At 42.0% G+C, this 20,264-nt stretch overlaps 1 non-coding gene across 1 annotated transcript; it reads left to right on the forward strand.

Moving 5' to 3' along the window:
• The first annotated feature begins 11,969 nt into the window (after positions 1–11,969).
• trnat-cgu (transfer RNA threonine (anticodon CGU)) lies at positions 11,970–12,043 on the forward strand. The gene has a single exon. It is a non-coding gene; the product is annotated as a tRNA-Thr (tRNA).
• The last annotated feature ends 8,221 nt before the right edge of the window (positions 12,044–20,264 follow it).

Consider the following 20,264-nt stretch of genomic DNA (forward strand, 5'->3'; position numbering starts at 1 on the left):
ATGTTCGTTCAAACTAGGTTGGTAGGCAGAGCGAGTGAGGTATTTACAGTGCTGTCAGTTGTGGTGTCAAGTGATTATGAAGATGTCAAGCAGTCTGGTTTTGATTCCTTATGAGTTAGTACCAGAGACGTATCGACAGCCCTTTAGAAAAGTAAGGAAGGAACAAGATCAGACCTATGTTGAGTTCGATAGAATTTAAAATCGTAATTTTGATAGATGGGTGCCGTAGTCAAAATAGCCAAGGCCGACGTGGCTATCAGAGAGATTAATCTTCTGGAGGAGTTTTGAAGAAGTCACTTCCAGAGCTGACAAGAATTTGTTTGGAATAACAATAACCAATAAGCGAGAATAGCAGCAGAGATGGCAGGTGAATATGCACTGGTGCACAAGGCAACGATCAGCTTTTGACAAGAAGTCCATCCTGTGAGGACAGAAATTTGGAGAAGTACAGATCTCACTCTGCAAAACAAAGTTAAGAGCACGTTGGCACTAGTCTACAACAGGTTAACAAAGAATCCCAATAGGAGGAACAGGAAGTGATATCTGGCAGGTGTTTCCACAGTGGTAAAGGAGGACACATGAAGTCACTGTACTGGTCATTAACTCAAGCCACTGTGGGAAAAGATGTGATGGAAGAGGCTAAGCCATTGGCATTCGTGAATATAGTAAAAGAAACCCCAAGTACAATTGAGGCGCTACTGGATAGTGCACAGCTTATATACGGGCTGGGTATGGAGTGAGTCCATGATCTGGAAAATAATCATCGCTGTGGGTAAAGTTTACTCAGAAAGAACACACAGAGAAGGGACATATGTTACCATTTTCAGAGATACAGGATCTAGAGATGAATGTTTTTGCACACGTTCTGACATGTTACCCGAGAGAACGGTAATTTGTGGGATAGTTGGGCAGGAATTTAGAGTATATTGTAAGATCAGTTTGGAAAGCAAACTCAAGACAAGTTGGAGTCGTGATCGAATGTGAGTTCCAGGAATACAGTTTTTTCTTGGGATCTATTGATCAGTATCCAAGGTGGGAGTGCCACCGGTGTTGTGGAGACACCAAGGGAGACCAGAGAATTGAAGAGTTAAAAGGTAAGTAACCTGGCATGTTTTCAGACTGTGTAGTAAAACGATCCCGCTATCATTGGTCACTGCACGAAATAGAATGTGAAGAGAAAGACGAAGAAATTGAGGTTCAATTAGCGGGCACACTGCTTGATGTAATGGTTCAGGAAAACTGGAACTGGCAGATGGTCAGGGAGAAGTGATTAAATGGAAGGCTAATGGACTTACAACTGAAAGACGAGACAATAACAGATATATATGTTGACGGAAACTCAGAAAATGAGTCAGAGTTTATTCCTAATGCTCATTATTTTAACATGGACACCATGCAGAAGAGTGCAGAGGAGAACTGGGCCGAAATGCACAAGCTTGTGTTGCAAATAGCAATAAAGGAAGTATTATGGGTAATACATGAACTACCAGTACAAAGTCAACTGTGTGGAAATACGATTCAGGCTGAGGTACGGAAGCATTCGTATTGGCCTCGAATGCAATTAGGATGTAAATAACGTTTGCCATACATGTCATATGTTCCAAATGCTACGTAAGCCACAGCAGTAATAAAAACAGCAACTTTATTGCCAATTAACACATTGGAAGAAGCTTTCATGCAGGTGATAACTAACTCTGCACATCCCCTCCCCAAATTAGAAACGAGAAGCAGTGCTTGTTAACCATAATGGAAATGGGAAACAGATTTGTGGAGGCAATTCCATTACGGAGGAAGAAGAAAAAAAAAGGTCGTGGAATCAATAGCTTTCTTCACATGGTATGGGCCACCCAGGAATATTCAATCAAACTAAGGCCAAATTTTACTACTCGGCTAACTGATGAAGTGGTGGATGGCTAAGGAATACAGCACTTTAAAACAAGTGCGTTCCATCCTGAATCCCATGGAGCTTTACAAAGGAGGCATGAGATGCTGAATACCGTGTTAAGAGAGTACTGCCAGGGCTACCCGAATGGTTGAGATAAAAGTATCCTATTTGCATTGTTTGCCAATGGGCATACCCCAAAACAAATCTCCTAGGTTTATGCCCTTGGACGTAATATTCGGACATGGAGTGAGAGGCCCTTTGAAAATAATTACGGAGAAATTCATAGGGCCAAAGTAGGAGATCGCGCACTTGGATTATGTGTCGGAGGTGATGCAGGGATAAAATCGGGTAGGTGAGTTAGTTAAACAGTACCTGAAGTGGCACAGTGTAGAAAGGTACGGGGGCAGATAAAATCTCTGAAATTCGGATGTTTTTCCGTGGAGGCGACGTATAACCAGTTGTAACACTCACTCAATAGCCAGCTTTAGTGATTCCTATAAAATTAAGAAGAAAAGTTGAGTCAGGAAAAACTGTCACATAAAGATGCTGGATTCAGTGTTGGGGTCCCAGCTTCACTTTATATATAAATGATCTGGATTAAAAGGCTGGTGGCACACTGGCGAAGTTCGTCGAAGATACAAAGTTAGGTGAACAGGCAGGTAGTTCTGAGGTGTTGGGGAGGCTACAGAAAGGCTTGGACAATTTAGGAGTATGGTACAAGATATAGCTGATGGAATTTAATATGAGAGAACGCGAGGTCTTGCACTTTGGAAAAAAAGAACAGAGGCAAGGACTACTTTATGAACGTTGAGAAAATTCATAAAGCCAAGGCACAATGGGATCTGGGAGTGCTAGTACACTGCGGAGTGATTTGCAGGTTGAGTACGTGGTTAAGAAAACAAATGCATTCTTGTCATTTCTCTCGAGAGAGAGTTGAAATGTAAAAGCAGTGAGTTGCTACGAAGACGTTATAAAGCTTTGGTTAAGCCCCATTTAGAATACTGAGTCCTGTTCTGGACCAAACCTTAGGAAGGACATACTGGCACGAGAGCTTCTCCAGCGGAGATTCACACAGATGATCGCTGGAATGGTATGTCTAACAAACGATGAATCGTTGAGGATCCTAGGATTGTATTCGTTCGAGTTCAGAAGGCTGAGGGGAGATCTAATAGTAACATACAAGATGGCTTGGAAAAGGTGGACGCTCGGAAATTGTTTCTGTCTCGTGAGGATACTACGACTCGTGGGCCCAGCGTTAGACTGAGAGGGGGTCAACTTAAAAAGGAAATGAGGAGACATTTCATCAGCCAGAGAATGGCGGACCTGTGGAATTCACTAACTTGGAGCACAGTGGAGGCGGAGGCATTAAATGTCTTCAGTGAAGAGATTGATAAATGCTCAATCTCACAAGAAATTAAGGGATACGAGTAGGTGGCGTTGAAATGCCCATCAGCCATAACTGAATGGTGGAGAGGACTCGATTGTCCAAATGGCCTTACTTCCACTCTAGTTTCTTATGGTCTAATGGTCTTATGCGGATAGAAGAAAACTGTGACGGGCATGTAATATGAACACGTTTAAACCTTGTTACAGCAGAGAGAGGGCACTGAAAAAAAACAGAGTTAATTACTGCCCAACAGAAGAGAAAACAAATTCAGATGATGGGGCTTTTGATGGACCGCGAATTAAACAATGAGGAAGTCCCTGAATACTGTGATGCGTCAGTGAGCTAACTGCCGCAGGAAAAAAAAAAAACGCAGTTGAAAGATAGCAGCAGTGTGACGACATTTGCAAGAATAACATGGGGAGGACTAATGCCATTGTGCATGGGCTAGAAGTAGGGAATGCTGTTCTGATAAAATAACACCCCTATAGGATTAATCCTTTCAAAGCCATGCAAGTGTGGAAGGAACTGGATGGGAGCTCAACGAAAATATCACCGAACCGACTCAGACTGTACCGAGAAATTTGGATAAGCTAGTAACATTAGGTAGTGGGAACTACTGCGTAGTGATGGGCAGATACTTTTATCAGAGAAATACAAAGAGGTTTGAGTGTTCCTGACTTCAAATAGGTTACATCAATTCGAAGTGATGCACATTGGAATGAAAAATGCACCAGCCACATTCCAAAGGCTCATGACCTTATGGCTTATGGCTGCGTTAGGAAACCGTGCAGTCCATCCAGATGATGTGGTGATCGTTAGTGAGTCATGGGGAGATCACATGCTGCAATTGGCAGAGCTCTTTGAACGATTAAGAGAAGCAAAACTAGTAATAAACTGAAAGAAATCAACATTCACGAAAGCAGAGGAGAGGTTCTTGTTACATAACATCGGTCATGCAATTTCGACACCAACAACATACGCGTTGGAGCTGTACAGCTGTTCGAAGATGATGATGGAATTGAATGCCAGTTGTTTACTGCACACTAAACTCCACACCCCACCAGACAAAATACTCCACCATCGAAAGAAAGAATTATTGAGTTTCGTACTGGCCTTCCAACAGTTTAATGTTTATGTGACAGATTGAAATCCTTTTACATTCTTGGAACGAATAAAAGACAAGAATGTGAGTTTTATGCGTTGGAGCCTTTTGTTGCAGACTCTTAATTTAGACATTGCACATGTTATGGCTCATAATAATTTGGTTATAGGTGCGTTATTGCTGATTTAACAGAAAAAAACTATAGATAAGGTTGAACGGATAAGTGTGTGTGTGTGTGCGTGTGTGTGTGTGCGCGCGCGCAGGAATTAATATGAAGTAACATTAAGTCCCAACGCATTTCCTTGTAATGGTGGATAAAACCTGAAAAAAAAATGTTTTTCACTGTAATGGTTCATATCGTTTTCGTAAGTGGGGAGATGTTATAAATTTGCGGGTGTCAAATGTACATTAAAAAGAGAGGGAAGGCTGTTTAGCAATGAGAGCTTGCAGGTACCAATCATGTGACTGACTAGCAGTATCAGAGTGTACTGGAAATTTGAAAATAGACCATATTTCATTGTGAAACAAATACCCGAATATCGGTTCTTGTTTTTACAATGATTCAAATTAATAAAAATACATCAGCTTAAATTAGGCCCAGCAAATTAAAAACTGATTATTTTGAATTTATTGTTTTGCAAATATCATACCACTGGTATAATCCAATGCTTGGGCAGTAAAGAATCAGACATCTTGACAGTTAGACAGACTGAGACTTAATGTCATCGATAGAGTAAACTGTCCACAAATTATTCCCGATCGAAGTTCCTTTTTCATACGAAATATCCTTGAACGAAAATATCGAAGATGACCCAGGGAAACCTATAGCCAGAGGGAGATGGAAACTGTCACTGAAAGCCGTTGTGTGGTTTTGAAATTAAGTTGATGTAATTTTAATACATGGTTATTGGAAAAGTATGTTGCTGTACAGTTGAAGGCCAATAACAATTAGTTAAGAGAAACTGGTTTTAGAGTTGTAAATGGTTTTGCTAAATGTTCACTTTTAGAGTTAAGGAACACATTGAGTTTTTAAAATGTACTGGAATTTGGGAGTTCTTTGTCACTCATACTGCGAAAAAATTCTGAGGTGAAGCCAGTTTCCTGGGTGTTTGGTTTGTTCAGCAGGAGGGTTTTCCACCATGTCGAAGCAGTGTCAAGCAAAACAAAGCTGACACAACCAATTACCGCAGAGTATCCTGAAAAGTTAACAGAATAATCTCAGTGATTCCTATGGGCAGGGACTACTGAACTGCCTTCCCATGCTTCATGTGCAACAACGACACCATGTTTTTTTTTTCTCTATGACTGCCTTTGGAAGTTTGTGGTGGAAGTTGTACGAGAGGATTAAGGTTATCAGCATTCCAGTGATATGGTATCGTTAGTCATTGTTTATCTGCAGTTGATATACTATCTATTGATAAATGTACATTCTTGTTTAATATAGAAATGAAATCCCTGCATTCTGTACGTGTTTCTGTGTTTGACAACACACACACACACATATATATATATATATATATATATATATATATATATATATATATATACTGAGGCTAATTGGATTTGTTTTAGCCATGTGATTTGGAAAATATGTCAGCTCGGGAACAGGCAAGTGCAATTTGCTGACGACATTAAACAATTACTATCTGAAAGTTCAGAATATTTGACGACGAGCAGAAGTGCATTGGCATAGTCGGGTCTGGGCACAACATAGAGTAATAGGGTCATAGAGATGTACAGCATGGAAACAGACCCTTCGGTCCAACCTGTCCATGGCGACCAGATATCCCAACCCAATATAGTCTTACCTGCCAGCACCCGGCCCATATCCCTCCAAATTCGTCCTATTCATATACCCATCCAAATGACTCGTAAATGTTGCAATTGTACCAGCATCTACCACATCCTCTGGCAGATCATTCCATAGACGTACCACCCTCTGCGTGAAAACGTTGCCCGTTAGGTCGCTTTTATATCTTTCCCCTCTCACTCTATAACTATGCACTCTAGTTCTGGACTCCACGACTTCAGGGAAAAGACTTTGTCTATTTATCCTACCCATGCCACTCATAATTTTGTAAACCTCTATGAGATCACCCCTCAGCGTCCGATGCTCCAGGGAAAACAGCCCAAGCCTGTTAAGCCTTTCCCTGTAGCTCAAATCCTCCAACCCTGGCAACATCCCTGTAAATATTTTTAGAACCTTTTCAAGTTTCACAACATCTTTCGGATAGGAAGGAGACCAGAATTGCACGCATTATTCCAACAGTGGCCTAACCAATGTCTTTGCACAGCCGCAACATAACCTCCCGAATCCTGTACTCAATGCTCTGACCAATAAAGGAAAACATACCAAATGCCTTCTTAACTATCTTATCTACCTGCGACACGACTTTAAAGGAGCTATGAAGCGGCACTCCAAGGTCTCCTGGATCAGCAACACCCCCTAAGACCTTACCAAAAAGTGCATAAGTCTGCAAAGATTTGCATTCCCAAAATAAAGGATCACGCATTTATCTGAATTGAACTCCATCTGCCACTTCTCAGCCCATTGGTACATCTGGTCAGATCCTGCTATAATCTGAGATAACCCTCTTCGGTGTCCACTGCACCTCCAATGTTGGTGTCACCTGCAAACGTACTAACTGTATTCTTATGTTCGCATCCAAATCATTTATATCAATGACAAAAGGTTGAGGACCCAGCACTGATCCTTGTGGCACTCCACTGGTCACAGGCCTCCAGTCTGAAAAGCAACCCTCCACCACCACCCTCTGTCTTCTACCTTCGAGCCGGTTGTGAATCCAAATGGTTGGATCACCTCACTTTGCTCACCAGTCTCCCATGTGGAATATTGTCGACCTCCCTTACAGAAATCCACAGAGATCCCGTAAACGAGTCTGCCCTCATCAATCCTCTTTGTTAATTCTTCAAAAAAGAACTCATTCAATTTAAGGAGACATAATTTCCCACACATCACGCCATTGCTGACCATCCATAATCAGTCTTGCATTTCCAAATACATTAAATCCTGTCTCTCAGGATTCCCTCCGCAATTTACCCACCGCCGACGTCAGACTCACAGGTCTGTCGTTGCCTGGCTTTTCCTTACCTCCTTTCTTAATTAGCGGTGTCATGTTAGTCAGCCTAGTCTTATGGCACCTCACCTGTGATGATCGATGACACAATTTTCAGCAAGTGATCCATAAATCACTTGTCTCACTTTTCACAGAGTTCTGTGGTGTGACCTGATCACGTCACAGCGATTTATTAACTTTTAGCCGGTCCAATACATCCGGCGCTTCCTCTTCTGTAACAGTTCTTTTCCTGCAGTTAACAACATCCATTTCCCTACAGACTACATCTTTCATGCCACAGGTGAAACGTTATCGATGGGGCATGGGCAATTATAATGCGATTAGGCAAACTTAAGATGCATAGAATAGGGTAGAAAAATGCGAGGGATGCAGACAATGGAAATGTGGAGCTGATTTAAGGAACAGATATTGCGTTTCCTTGATAGGCATATCTCGGTCAGGCAGGGAAGAATTGAAAAGGTAAGGGAACCATGGAATACTACAGAAATTGCACCTCTTGTTAATAAGAAGATTGAGGCTCATGTGATGAGAGACAAGGTGGTTCAGATGATGCGATGGAGTGTTACCGATTAGCTAGGAAGGATTTAAAGAGATTTTACAGAAGACGAGCAGTCTTCAGCAAATAGAATAAAGGAGAAACCTAAAGCCTTCTGTAGGTATGTGAGGATTAAAATGATGACTTGGGTAGGAATAGGGCCAGTCAAAGACAGAAGTGGGATGTTGATTGGGGACCCTGTGGAGTTGGGAGAAGTACTAAACTAACATTTCCTATCGGTTTCCACTCAGGTAAAGGAGAATAATGTCGGGAAGAAGAATGAAATAAGCGATATTAGAATAGAAAGAATCGATGTTAGTTATGAAGAGGTGTGATCAATTCCAGAAGGAGTGAAAGTAGACTAGTCCCCTGTGCTGGTTGTGCTTTGTCCGAGGATTCTCTGGGAACCTAGGGAGGAGATAGCAGAGCATTTGGCTTTTATATTTGAGTCGTCATTGTCTACAGGTTTAGTATTAGAGGACTAGAGGATCGCAAACGTTGTGCCCTTGTTCCAGAAGGACAGCAGAGATGGCCAAGGTAATTATATATCAGTGACCCATATTTCTGATGTAGGAAAGGTTTTGGAAAGGATTATTAAAGGTAAGATGTATAATCATCTGGAAAGCAATAATTTGATTTCAGATAGTCAACATGGTTTCGCCAAGAGTAGGCAATGTCTCACAAACCTCATTGAGTTTTTTTTTTTGATAATGTGACCAAGCATGGAGATGAGGTTCGAGCAGTTGACGTGGTATACATGGATTTCAGACAATCTTCTGTTCAGGTTCCATGTGATAGGCTGTTTGAGAAAATGCAGAGGCATGGGATTGAGGGTGATTTAGCCATTTGGATTAGAAACTGGCTTCCTGAAAGAAGGCAGCGAGTGGTAATTGATGGAAAATATACAACCTGGAGTCCAGTTACTGGTGCTGTGTCACAAGGATCTGTTCTCGTGCCACTGCTGTTTGTTATTTCTATACATAACTTAGGCGCATCATAGGTGTATGTATGAGTCAATTTGCAGATGACACTGAAGTCGGTGGAGTAGTGGACAGTTTGGAAATATGTTACAGGTTGCAGGGCGACTTGGATGGGCTGCAGAATTGGGTTGAGAGGTGGCCAATGGCGTTCGATGCAGCTAAATGTGAGGTGATGCACTTTGGGAAGAATAAGAGGAAGGCAGAGTATTGGGTCAATGGAAAGATTGTTGGTAGTGTGGATGTGAAGAGGGATATTGCAGTCCATGTGCATAGATCCTTGAAAGTTGCCACCCAGGTTGAGAGTGCTGTTAAGAAGGCATGCAGTGTATTAGGTTTCATTTGTAGAGGGAGTGAGTTCCGGAGCCGCAATATCATGCTGCAAATACACAATACGCTAGTGCGGATGTATGTCGGGAAGAATGTGAAAGCATTGGAAAAAAGTGCAGAAGAGATTTAGATTAGATTCCCTACAGTGTGGAAATAGACCCTTAGGTCCAACAAGTCCACATCGACCCTCCCAACATAAACCCACCCAGACCCATTCTCCGATATTTACCCCAGCTAATGCACCTGGCAATACGGGCAATTGAGCATTGCGAATTCACCTGAATTGCATATTTTGCGACTGTGGGAGGAAACCGGAGCAAACCCACGCAGACACAGGGAGAATATGCAAACTCCACACGGACAGTTGCCCGAGTCTGGAATTGTAACCGGGTCCCTGGCACTATGAGGCATCAGTGCTAACCAGTGAGCCAGCATGATGCCTGGTCTGGAGGGAAGGCCTAATGTGTAAAGGCTGAGAAACTTGGGTCTGTTCTCATCGGAAAGAAAAAGGCTCAGAGGGGATTTGATAGAGACATACAAGATGATCAGAGAATTAGATAAGTAGACATGAAAGTCATTTTCCTAGGATGATGACGTCAGTTTGTATGAAGGTATATAAATACAAATTGAGATGTGATAGATTTGAGACAGATGTCAGAGGCAGGTTCTTTACTGAGACAGTGGTAAGGGCGCGGGATCACCTGCCTGTCAGTGCAGTTAACTCAGCCACATTAGAGAGATCGAAACAATCCTTGGAGAAGCACATGGGTGATGATAGTTTTTTGTAAGGGGATGAGCTGAGAATAGTTCAAAGGTCGGTGCAACATTTATATCGGGGGGATACAAGATTACCAAGGTGAAGAACCAGCAAAGATAATTAGCGTCACTGCTTTAATTCAATACGTCACACTTTGTGAAGCAGTGCCTTTCACTGGCAACTTGAACACATTCGTCTTCACGTGCCTCCTTCAGTGTTGCCTGCATGTCTGCTGGACGTTTCCATTGCTGTATTCACAGTCACTACGCAATTACATGATCCACTCCAGTGAAATGTACTTTCATAATCTGAGTCATGGCGTCTTCCTTTCAAGACCTTAAACAAGTTCGGCGAGAAAACTCTGGTCATTTCTAGCCCGGGATCTGGAATCAGACAAGTATCACGACACCTTTATTGGTGCTGCCAGCTCACCGGATACCAGCGCATCAAAATAAGGCCCTGTGACCACCAGCCTGTTCTGTGCCTTCCTGCAGGACATCTGCTGAACAGCATCATATTATCACAGCTCCTCTTTCTTCATATTGAAATCCAGTGCGATAATATGAACTTTTACGAAACTTTTAGTGAGCAACTTTGCAGCTGAAGTTTGTTATGGAGTCAACGACAGACACAAGAGTGTCTACAAGTCAGGTTTTAATTTTACAGTCATCATCACAGGAGGTCCCTGTTTCGGAGTCCGAGTTTGCATCGCACATACCTGGATATAATTCCCACTCAGGTAATGAAGATTTATTTCTCTTTTTGTAAATTATTAGAATGAAAACAAATCTTGCTTGCATACAGAGCACACACCCAGATCCTGCCAGAATCGGTCAGTAATTGCTTCTATCCGTATTTTACGACAAAGGCAGCAGATACACGGGAGACGACCACCGTAAATGCCCCTTCAATCATATCATCTTTCCGAGTTGGATGTATCTCGCTGATCCTTCAGTGTCGCTGAGTGTAAATCCTGGAAATACCCCACGAGCTGCATGTCTGTGCTGAGGCGTTGAAAGCTTCAGGAAAGTAATTCATCCCCTCCATCACTGTGGTAATTCTGGATATGCAGTGAATCCTTTCCCATTGAGTGACGACTATACTCCAGGAATCCGTTTCGAAAATTTAAAGGTTCCTATCAGACATCTGCAATCGTTTGAAATAAGTTGAGACGTGGACGAAGACAGTGAAATAAAGAGATAGACAATGATGCCTGGGAGACATAAGGCAGGAAGTCAGCGCGGAACTGATGGTGCAAAACTCAATGTCGGTGCCATTGGGTCAGCTTTTACTGCCCAATGCTTATACTTACTTACACATTACAGCTAGTCAATTCACCGCAATGACCTTGTTCCTCTTGATGTGATGTCCCCTCTGTGTGTATTAACGTGGTTCATGGGCCCCGATAGAATGAGCACATCCTCTTTCTCCTGTCACTTTAACCAGGTGAAAATACCAGTTTTAAATGAATGCAAGAAGAGATTATGCTTTTCTGTGCCTTTGCAGTGGATAATTTTCAGCTATAAACTGTTTGTATTTGAAAATTCGAGGATTGAATACAATTCTCTGTGAGCAACATTGATCCGAAAACACATGTCCAAGGACTGTGAGGAAGTGGTTAAGCAACTCCACATATGGATGAATGAGGGTGCCGCTGCTGTGGCGCCGTGGTTTAGTTGGTTAAAGCGCTTGGCTAGTAAACAAGAGATCATCCGTTCAATTCCCAGTGGTGCCTACTTGTCGCGTTCAAACTTGGCCTTGGTGTTTCAAGTCTTTGTGAAAATAACTGAGTGTCTTTTTGGACTTTCACCCTGTTATGATTTGGTGATCCAGGTTAAGTTCCAACAATGAATGCCATTTTAAAACAAAATATGGATGGGTGAGGGGGTTGCTGCTGTGGCGCCGTGGCTTAGTTTGTTAAAGCGCTTGTCTCGTAAACAAGAAATCCTGGGTTCAACTCCCAGCGGTGCCTACTTGTTGCGTTCATACTTGGGCTTGGTGTTTCAAGTCTTCACAAAAATAACTGAGCACGTTTGTGGACTTTCACCCAGTTATGATTTGGTGATCCGGGTTAAGTTCCAACAGTGAATGCCATTTTTTTTAATATTCCGAACTATTACTTATGTCTGTGGTTTCTTTCCATTATTCCACAAGCACTTCTACTTCTCCTCCTCTTTTATTCCCCCTCCTTCATTCCCAGTCAGGTCGGAATAACGAGATGAGGCAGGAGACGCTGCAGATTTGCCGGAGAATTTTGTGGGAATGGCAGAGATACCAACAACTGATCACTCTCATTCTCTGATGCCACCGTTCATACATTTAAACCAACAATATATACATCAATGTGCTTCTTCATTTGTAGTGTAATTGCATTTTTTTCTTGTGGATTAGGTATTCTATTTTGAATTCGAAACAGTCATAATTGTTTGAGGAAGAAGTGTCGCCTTGCCTGGTTTGAAGTGACAGACACATTAACCGGAGAATGTGAGCCCAGTTCAACGCACTCCATTCAGTGGGCAAAAAGCCTCTCAGCAGCTGCACACTCAAATTGTCTCGAAATGTCAGACTTTTCACAGAGCCGAAATAGGTGAAGAACTGTATGGACAGGCAGAGTGTCGGAGAATGTGTAACAGGAAGAGGGTGAGGTGGATGCACAGAGACAAAGAGAGACATATGGAGACACATGCTGAGTTAGACACTGAAATTACCAATTCTCTATTCGACATTGCTGCAAACTGAGAGAAAGGAAACGAAAGAAGGCAATCATTTAAGCACAGCCTTTCACCAACTGTGAGCAACGGAAACAGCATTACAGTCAATAAAGTCCTTCTGAATTTGTAAAGGTGACGGTTGTCTGTCATTGAGATATTTTGATAAAAATCCTGATTCAAAAGATAAGACTGATAATTTTCCCAGCGTTATTATATAGAAATGTATAAGTAACGTGTTTCTGTCGATCTGAAACTTTAACTCAGTTTCTCTCCACAGATGCTGAGGGGTCTGCTGAGTTTCTCCAACAATTCATATTTTTGGTTCAGATTTACATTATCAAAGTAAAATGAAAATCAACATTCTGTTGTTCGCTTCATTTTTAAAACCCATCAGAAAATATAAGTGGTTACACTCGCAGACACAAATATACACTACAACCACTGTGCACATGCAAACCCACTTTCAAATTTAGGCCGTGGCAGACCCAAGACCGAACGTCCCCGTATTGTATTCGAGACTAAACAACGCGTTGGGAATTCACGTTTTCGCGACCTGCCAAATGCACAACTGTCAAATTGACTGACTGTAACAACAAGCTCCATCGAAACAGCCTGTCCTTGGCAGAGTGGGATCGGGAGAATAATATTGATAAGTTTTCAACTACAAATTCACTCTGTCATCACGACCACGTTGTTACATCTCAGGAACACTACCTGACTGTATCGCACCTCAGCAGAAAGTGATAACTTTAGATGCTGGAGATCAAAGTCAATAAGTGTAGCACTTGGAAATCACAGCCTGTAAGGCAACATCTGAGGAGCGGGGAATCGACGATTCAAGCCTTCCTGATGAACATCTTGTACGCGAAACATCGAATTTCCTGCTCCCCGGATGCTGCTTGACCAGCACCACACTTTTTGACTCTATTCCCATCTCAGCTGATCTGCTTCGGAAAATTGAAGTTTGAATCTTCTGTCACATGTTTGACAGCTTGCAACATTCCATTCCTCATAAAACTCAGATCATCCAAATTACTAAATAAAAATAAACTGTGGATGCAGGAAATCTGAAACACAAACATAATTGCTGGAGAAAATCTGCATTCTCTGATATCAACTGAATAGTTGAACATTAAACTGTGAACAGGCAAAGAAAAAGCTGCAATTTGATAACTGCAACACTTCGTTTCTCCAAAAAAAAGACATCATGAAATGCAGTGTTTCGACCAGGGTCTCACCGTCTCAAATACTGATAGGAGTGGGGAAATAAATGTTGGCCCAGTCATTGCTGAACAAATGAATAAAAAGACTTATTGCGTTCCTAATCAGTTGCTACCCCGGCAGACCATGTTAATGTGATCCAGAAAGCAGGACAGCCAGGTCCCTCTGTATTTCAGAGTCCTGTAATATCTAATTTAAATAAAAGGGTCGTTATTGAATGTTCCTGCGAACATCTCATTCTCCACTTCATACTGCATTGGTCAATATATTACTCACAAACTTCCTCATCTCGACATCACTCAATTTTTATATCCTTATCGTTCTCTTCATGGTTTACCTTTCAAACTATTTTCCCAAGTACATGACAATTTTCATTAAGTCGAAGACTAAGTTGAGATGATGTCTGTTGGAAATCCAAATATCGCTCTATCACACTTTGTCCCTTGTTTACTGTGTCCGTGTAAAACACGTTAAATTTGTGCCCTCTCGTTTTGAATTCCACCATCCTGGGTAAAACCATGGCCTAGGCCAGTCACCGATCCGACCCCAATCATGATTTTATAAACGTCTAGAAGTTTACACACCAGCCTGGAACACTGCCGGGAAAATCCCCTGCTCAAACACTCTCGACTTACCACTCAAGCCCTCTCGAAACTGTAACATCCTTGTAAATCTATTCTGCACTCTTTCAAGTTTTACAATATCTTTCTGGTTGAAGGTGATCGGAGTTGTCAGCAGTATTCTAAATGTGGCTCCACTAATGCTCTGTACAGCCAGAACGTGACATGTGAACTCCAATAATCAATGTTCCGACTTATGAAGGCAGGCGTGCTAAATGCTTTCTTCACGAACTTTTCTACATGTGACACCTATTTTCCTGCTCTCGCAATATGAGCCGTGACTTATAAAGTCGTGCTTCTCTTCTTAACTACTATATTCTGCTGCCTTCACGAATCTGTGGACCCACATGCAAAGTGACTCTGTTCCTTTGGGTTTTCCAGTGCCCTACCGTTCTTTGAGTACTTCCATGACGTGTTACTTACAAAATGCATCGCCTGATGTTTTTATTGTTATTTTCAGCTCCCCCATCTGTTCATTTGACAAATCCACCTCTGAAACCCTGGAACCTAAGACCTTCTTCCTCACTGTTAACCACTTTGCCAATCTTCATATCCTCCTCAAATTTTCTTATCATTTCCCCAATATTATTTTTATATTGTTTATGTGCAATCACAAACATTAAGGGACACAGCATTGAATCTTGTGGTACACCACTGAATACCCGTTCCACGTCAGAGAAACAACACCTTCCTTTGGGTTCCACCACCCAAATAAGTTTGGATCCAACTTAATACGTGACCCTGTATCCCTTTTATATTAACCTTGTTACCAGCCTCCGTTGTGGGATCTTGTCAAAGGCTTTCTAAAATCCTCATAAACTAAATCAATTTCATTGTCCTCGTTTACACATCTGATCACCTCCTAAAAAAATATTTGTTCTGTCAGGCATGACCTCCTCTGACAAAACCATGCTGACTCTCGCTGGTCAAACTTTCTCTGAAGAAATTGCAATTAATTTTCTCCCTAAAGGGCTTCTCCAAAAGTTTCCCTACATGTGATGGTCGACTCACTGCTCTGTAACTTGCTGCATTATCTCTGCCAGCCTTAGTGAAAACTGGAACTGTGTTCGTAGTCCTGAAATCCTCTAACTCCGCCCTCGTGGCCAAAAAGGAATGTAAAACATTGGCCAGAACACGTGTAATTTTCTCTCACAAAGCAACGTGAATCATAACTCCATCCCGAACTGTGCATTTGCCCACTTTTACCCTGTCAAAACTCCAATACCGTCTCAGTCACGATGTGAAACGGCTCAAGAAACTCTCAGTCCCTCGTCCCTGCATTCTGTACCCATATATTACCACACAAGGACTGTTCCCCGGCTGCATATGTAAGGTGATTCGCTCAGTTATCCCATTTACTGACACAACTGTACTATCACACTGGAGGAAGATCATTCAGGTATTATAAGTGAAAAAAGCTGTTTCAGCCTTTGCGCCTATAAATCCTTTTAGCTTCGATAGCACATTGTCAGAGTGAGAAAGTGTTTTAGTTTTCTCTATCTGAAAAAGTGTCACTAAGTTCCACCTCCTGCAGAAACTCCAGTCTGTTCAGATTTGACATGAGTTTTTTTCTCTCTTTCTCTGTTGTTGATCGCATTCAAAATAGAACTGCGATACAAATCCCATGCTGAATTAATAGACCAAAGAAGTTGATGCCTGTGGCTCACATTGTAATAGGATCAATCGACAAGAGAAGTTTTCAAAAGGAACAGAGGACTGTCTTCGGTGCAGAGGATCATTGAGCACGGACAATCTTAGGCTACTAAAAGGGCACACGCATGACCTTTGTTCCTTGATCATTCACAGTGTCAGATGGCCTGAGACAGAGATGTGGGCCAAGGAACATGTTCAAAAGCAGAAGGTGCTGGACCAGCCAAGCAGGTCTGGCAGCATCTTAGAAGAGAAATAAGAGTTAGCATCTCCAGTCCAGTGACCCTTTTTCAGAACTGATGGTACCTATGAAATATTGACCTATATGCAAAAGATAGGGTGGTGGGACTGCGGTAAGAAGTAAACGATAGGTTGGTGTCGAACTCAAAGAGAGAGAAGAAGAATTGGGCAAACTAATGGATAATGATCAGGCTGGGAGGGTGAGTAGCTTTATATGGCGACTGTTAGTGACTAAACATGGATAGTGTGTAATGGCTGCATTTGTGATAACAAGGAGTGCCGTGTGAGGGAGAGGGCGAGGAGATGGATGAGTTCACGTCCTAAAAGTATTGAAATTGATGGATTACAGAGGTCTGCAGCATCCCCAAATGGAAAATGAGATGTTGTTCTTCACGCATGTACTGAGCTTCTCCGGAACACTGCACTAAGCCTGAGGCAGAGATGTTGGCCAAGGAACGGGCTGGTCCGCTAATGGGGCGGGGAAGTGATGGTTTAGGGTCTTTCTTGAAGATGGAACTTGGATTTTCTGAAAAAGCAGTCACTTAGTCCACACTTCATTTCCCAAGATAGTGGAGACCACATAGCGACCAGTGAATGTAGTAGACTGGGTTGTGCTAAGGGCAGGCAAAGTGTTTCTTCACCTGGAAGGTATTTTTGGGCCATTTGATACTTAGGAGGGAGGACGTAAATGGACAGTTGAGGAGAAACAAGATGTTAAAAGGAAGGATTATTCAGGAGATGTTATGAGAGATGTTGGAAAACATGAGGCTAAGAAAGCTATCATGAAGTCAGTTTCCCAAATGATTGTAGCAATTGGAACAAGGTTGAAGAGTTAATGACACAAATCGTTTAGAATGAATAATTTTTGGTAGCCATTACGGAGTCATGGTTACAGGGTGGTCATGACTGCGAGTTAAATATCCAGGGTTTTCAGACATTCCGTAAGGACAGACAGAAGAGACTGATATTCAAGAACAACTTCAACGCAGAACTGTGAGATGGTATAGCTTCGATCGAGAATGAGTTTGAATCCATTTTGTTGGAAATTAGAAATTCTAAGAAGAAACGTTCACTGATAGACGGAGTCTGTAGACCACAAAATAAACGATTACATTGGGGGAATAAATAGACAAAGAAATAAGTAATGCTGGTCAAAATGAGACGGATATTAACTTTGAGGATTTTGATCGACATTTAGATTGGTCGAACTAGCTCAGTCAATGTTGCTTTGAGGAGTACGTTGCTGGATTTAATCGTGACAGTTTTCTGAACACTATGTCAAACAAACGGCGAGGTAGCAAGCTATCGTCGATCTGGTTCTCTGTAGTGAGACAGGACAAATTTAAAAACTTATCGTTAAGGATCCGCTTGGAAGGAGTGATTACAGTATGTTTGAATTGAGAATGCAGAGAGAGAGCGTGAAGTTAAAAGCCAATGCCAGATTCCTGTGCATATACAAGGAGCTCTACAATAGATAGGGGAGAACCTGGCTAAAGAAGACTCAAAACAAAAAAAAATATGGTGGGCCAGCTGATGAGCAAAGCTTTCAATTACATTTTTCAAAGGTCTGAGCAAAATTATATTCCAATGTAAAGGAAGGGCAGTAAAAAAAGGTGTAATCTGGCATGGTTATCTCAAGAAATAAGGGAGACTGTCAAATTGAAGAAGAAGGCATACGAAGTGGTGAAAATCAGCATGAAACTGGAAGATTCGGAAAGCTTTCTCGATCAAATAAAGCAACAAAAGTGCTGTAATGAATCGTAAGATTTTAAAGATTGTAAAGACGTTTAGAAGAAGTTTCGACAAAAATATACAACGAAAAAGAGTGGTTAAAGTGAACGTTGGTCCTTTAGGCATTTAGTTATGGGATGTGATGAAATGTCTGAGCCATTGAACAGTTATTTTGTATCGTTTTTCACAGTGGAAGACACTAATACATGGCAGTAATTGAAAAGAGATAGATGTCAGTGAGGACCTGAAAACAATCTTAATTTCGTAAAAGCTAGTGTTGGGCAAATTAATGCAGCTAAGGATAGACAGTCTCCTGTCGCTGAAGGAATCCATCCCAAGGTGTTAAAAGAGTTGGCGGGGGAACTAACAGGTGTACAGGCGGAAATCTTGCAAATTCGCTGGACTTTGTGGCAATTCGAGCAGATTGGAAACAGTAAATCTGGCGTCACTGTTTAAAAAAATGGAAGGATGACAAGAGAGGGGGTTATAGACCCACTAGCTTAACTTCTGTATTAGAGAAGGTGCTTGAGTCCACTATCAAGGAAGGGGATAAGATGTCACTGCGATAGAGATTGAACAGACACAGCACAGACTCATGTAGAGCAGGTCATGCTTTACAAATATATTGGTATTCTGTGAAAACATGACGAGTATGGTGGACAACGAGGACACACTGAATGCGGTATACCTAGATATCCAAAAGACCTTCGACAAGGTGCCCACAAGAGGCTGATGCATAAATTGAGGATGCATGGTGTTCGTGGTCGAGTATAAGTATGTATCTCGGTTTGGTTAAATAACAGGAAGCAAAAAGTGGCAATAAATGTGTACTATTCTGGCTGGCAACCAGTGAGTAGTGGTGTGCCTCAGTGATGTGTTTTGGAACTGCAATTATTTACAATTTATATAAATAATTTGTAGTTGGGGACAATTTGGAGCACGTCCAACTTTGCAGATGACACGAAAATGAATGGCAGAGGACAGTGTGCAGAGGAATGTCAAACTTTGTAGAGGAAAATAGTTACATTAACGAAATGGGCAAAGATTTGGCAGATGAAATATGAAGTCATCCATTTTGTTAGAAGTTACAGGAGAAAGGGTTATTACTTGTCGACTAAAATGTTGAAGCATTCTGCTGTACAGGGGGACGTAGGTGTCCTTGTGCATGAATCACAAAGATCGAGTCTGCAGGTACAACAAGGAATTAGGTATGCAAATGGAATGTTGTCTTTCATTACGAAAGGGAGAGGTTATGTTGCAGCTGTACAGGGTGCTGATGACGACATTCTTAGAGTACTGTGAGCAGGTTAGGTCTCATTACTTGAGAAAAGATGGACTGGCACTGGAAGGGGTGCAGATGGGGTACACTGGGATAATGCTGGAGTTGAGGGGCTATGGTTATGAGGAGAGACTGAGTAGATTGTGATTATATTCATTGGAATTCAGAAGAATTAAGAGAGACTTTATAGAAATATGTACAATATTGAAGGGAATATGTAAAATAGAAGTAGAAAGGATGTTTCCACTGGCGGGTGAAATCTGGAAAAGAGGGCACAGCTTAAAATGTGTTGCTAGAAAAGCGCAGCAGGTCAGGCAGCATCCAAGGAGCAGGAGAATCGACGTTTCGGGCATGACCCCTTCTTCAGGAATTGGGTTGTGCGAATTGGGTTGAGAAGCACAGCAGATAAGGCAGCATCCAAGTCGGAAGATACATTTCAGTCAGAACCTCCATGAGGACTCCTCACTGCTGTTCCAACAATAATGCATTGCCCAACACCACCCAGAACAGAACGGCCAAATTGATCAGCACCGCATGAATGACACAATATCGACACAGATCCACTTCCTCCTCCACCAAATACTCAGACATGCAGGTTGTACCATCCACAAGATTAAGCGCAGAAATTCACCACGCCTCCTTAAATAGTATCTTTCACATTCACAATCACGTCCATCTCAAAGAGGGCACAGCCTCAATATTAGACGGAGCAGATTCAGCACAGAATTGATAAGGAACTTT

Source organism: Chiloscyllium plagiosum, unplaced genomic scaffold (genome assembly GCF_037043375.1).
Source record: "Chiloscyllium plagiosum isolate Xiang-an unplaced genomic scaffold, Cpla_swu_hap1 HiC_scaffold_40, whole genome shotgun sequence".
Lineage (NCBI taxonomy): Eukaryota > Metazoa > Chordata > Chondrichthyes > Orectolobiformes > Hemiscylliidae > Chiloscyllium > Chiloscyllium plagiosum.